The sequence below is a fragment of the Rhipicephalus microplus genome, chromosome 3, assembly GCF_043290135.1.
Source record: "Rhipicephalus microplus isolate Deutch F79 chromosome 3, USDA_Rmic, whole genome shotgun sequence".
Lineage (NCBI taxonomy): Eukaryota > Metazoa > Arthropoda > Arachnida > Ixodida > Ixodidae > Rhipicephalus > Rhipicephalus microplus.
The window spans coordinates 157,396,226-157,399,850 of record NC_134702.1 but is presented as its reverse complement, the minus strand read 5'-3'; positions in this window follow the sequence as shown (position 1 = coordinate 157,399,850).

Below are 3,625 nucleotides of genomic sequence, written 5' to 3'. Positions count from 1 at the left end.
TGCAGATATAAAGCTCGAAATTGTCTAATCAGACGCGTTAGAAACCGATGAACAACTTTTTCATAGGAATGTCCTGCCCATTTCGCTGCTTCAAAGTTATTCTATAAAAGTGAGCTTATTAGGCAGATAATAAAACACCAAAAATGGTCTTACCCAGTCTGGGCAACAGTCATAACAGGCGTTTGATCTCGTCGTCACTGCGTGTGTCGGTACATTTCTACGCTCTAGCTAAATATAGCTGGGCACCGGGTATGCCTTGCTCTTGAGGGTTAGTGGCAGTATACCACTCATGATTTGGGAAATGCTTGCCGAATGTGATCCGCCCTTATGTGAATGTGATCCATCCACCCTTATGTGAATGTGATCCATCCACCCTTAAGTGAATGTGATCCATCCTTATTCTTTTAGTTTTCTACCTCTCGTGGTTCGGCTCCACGGCTACTACCCAGCCTAAAAAGACATACTTTTTTTCACTTCTAACAGCTCGCTGCTTATAACAAAGCACTGTATTCAGGCGAAGCGGTCGCACGTTACCTTTATTTTATGCACATTAACTTTGAGGCCTACTTTTCTGCATCGCGTGTCTAGCTCTGTAATCATCAGCTGTGATTCGTCAACGAAGCAAAAAACAGTGCGTAACAAAGGACAGGAATAGAAACGGACGAAACGCTGACACACAATGGGGGAGCGAAGAACGGGGTAAGATATAACAGAGCCCGGTGTATTATCAATGAACTGCGCTTATAAGTGCTTATTTGGGCCGGTTTTCACATTATCAATGAAGCGAAAAAAAATGTCCTGGTTACTCGCTGTTTTTTTTTTCGCTTCGCTGATCATGTAACAAGCTACTCAAATAAGCACTTTAGTACTGTAATTCGTCCTCTGAGTTACTCATCAAAACAGTGACATCTGCGAATCGCAGGTTAATAATATGTTCTCTATTAAGTAACTCTTATCCCTAACTATTTCCAGTTTCCTATAAACAGGCGGTGAATAGCTTTGGAAAGAACGTGTTTCCCTGCCTTACGCCCTTCTTTATTGAGATTCTGTCGCCTTCATTATGAAGGATTATGGTGGCTGTCAATACACTGTTGGCTTCTTCGAATATATTTATGTAAGGTTCGTCGATGTCCTGATTCCGTAATGCCTGCATCACTGCTCATGTCTCGACTAAGTCAAACGCTTTCTCGAAATCTATGAAGGACATGTATAAGGGTTGGTTGTATTCTGTGCATTTATCTACCACATGATTGATTGTATGAATATTGTTCATTGTGAAGTAGCATGTACAAAATCATGCTTGGTGTTTTGGTTGATTGAATTCTAATGTCGTCCTAATACTGGGCTAGCATGAAAAGGTCCCGGGTTTGATTGCGAACAAAATGACGCATAATCATGAATGGTCATATCAGCATGCATTCGGTTCTTGCTTTTTACCTGAAAGAAGCTTGGTGGCCCGTGTGTGCAAGAAAATCGAGAAGCCGAGACGAAATTTAGTAAGAATCAATGATATGTTTGTTCAGTGTTGTTTTGGCGTTGTATTAAAGATTCCTTTTTTTTTGCGCGGCTTAATATATTGGCCAAGGAAGTGGTGTGATAATGACCACATTCGCGTGCGAACAAGCTCCACAAAGAAGCTAAAGATAGTCAGCGTCCTCAACATTTCAATCATTGAAGTTCCCAGCCATCTCTTCAAGGTTTCAGTTTTCTGTCAAACCACCATAATACCGTGAGATAACGTCAACAACGCTAGGCCTCTGCTAATATTCTAACATTTCGAATAATCTAACAAATACTACTCTATTACAGATTGCTGCCATTCAAATTTAAATCATTCACTACTTCAGAGTATTCAAAACGAACGAATGGGTGTATGTTAGTTCCAAACAACACCGTGGTCCAAATAAAACCGTAGCCAACTGTAAAGGTAGTTTCGCTACAGTATAGGAGTCCTGAACTCTGAAAGCACTTATCGCATAGAGAACCGCCCTGCCACGAAGCCCATGTTTAAGTTTAAACGAACAACTCGGCTGCTGACCCGCAGGTCGCGTGATCGAATGCCGACTGCGGTGGTTGCATTTCTCATGGAGGTGAAAATGCTGCAGGCCCATGTGCTCAGATTAGGGTGCAGGTCGAAAAACTCCAGGTGGTCAAAATTTTCGGAGCTTTCCACTACAGTGCCGCTCATAATCATATGGTTGTTTTGGGATGTTAAACGCCACATATCGATCAAGGTTACATGAACGTATTATCCTCACACAGATGAACCATTTTTTAAGTTTACAAGCTTGTCATACAGGCTTATACGCCCCGAGTGCAGTTCATTTAAAAACGCAAAATATTTATTGAGCCATCTATGGCTTCTATAAAAATTCATATCCGGCCAATTTTCAAACGTGTTTCCATTTTGAACCACAACAAAAAAAAACGGCGTTTGCACAAGCCTTGTTTGAATTAAAAGTTACAGTGAAGCTTGATCGGGTCCTCACAAATGTGTCAATTTTCTTTACATTATGCGATATATAATATTCGAATGAGATTCAGAGTTATTAAACCAAAATTATTATTCACTTCGAATCTAAAATTTATTATTCGCACAACTCTAAACGTTCCTATTCTGCTGAGTATTTTTATTGCCTCTACGTAGGCTCATCGTTTTTTTTCTGTTTCCTCGAGATTGTGGTTGAACATATATACATGTACTGGAGAGTAAAACACAATTTATTGTTAGTCAGCACCGTGCTCTGTGTGTTTTCTTTGTGCTGCCTTTTTAGCACAGTTTTTTTTATATACTGGAAGCCATGAACGAACCAACCCAGATGCGTACCCTGCTGGCGTCATATTGTGACGTGTATAAGTGATTTTTAATGTTACATGGTGCTGCACTGTCGGTCATTTTCGCATTTGGCGAGACATACAGAAAATAAATATTTCCGTTCGGTTACTGCTTTTGAAAACCAATTTATTTCACCACCATCACCTGCAGAGTGCAGTCGACGATATCATTGCACACATGGTCGTTTGAAGCAGCGCTGCAGTAAAATCATCTTCTGCTTCAAAATCGAGCAGCAGTTACGCAAGGCTGCGTTGACCACGCGTAACTTTTTGTAAGGCTGGCACCTATTTCCTCAATTGCGACACGAAGCAAATGTTGTTCACACAAGCGACAGATACACGGGCTACAGCGTCATCGTTGTAACGAACTGTGCGTTGAGCTTCCTCAGACGACTCTCCGGAGAGATGGCCTGCCGGTGCAGCTGAACTGTCTGCGAATAAGCGTTAAGAGAAGTGTTTAAAGATGAGGATCTGGTCGCAGCTTGACAACTCTGTCAACTAGCTGTAGTAAACAATACTACGACATGAGGGTGACACAAAAAAGCATATGTGGAAAGAATAATGTAGTAAATTACAGCATGAATGTAAAAGCAGTCGGCGTTAATATCACAATGAGGCAAATGAAGTGTTAACCATTAACCGTACAACAGCAGTTTTGTTAGTTAGATACGTATCAACGTAGTAGGTTACATAGAGGGGAAGTGGTTCGTTATTGTAAGTACGTCATTAGGGAGCTGATTGCATTCTTCGGGTGTTTGAAAATGAAATATGTTTGGACGGGTAGGTGTTT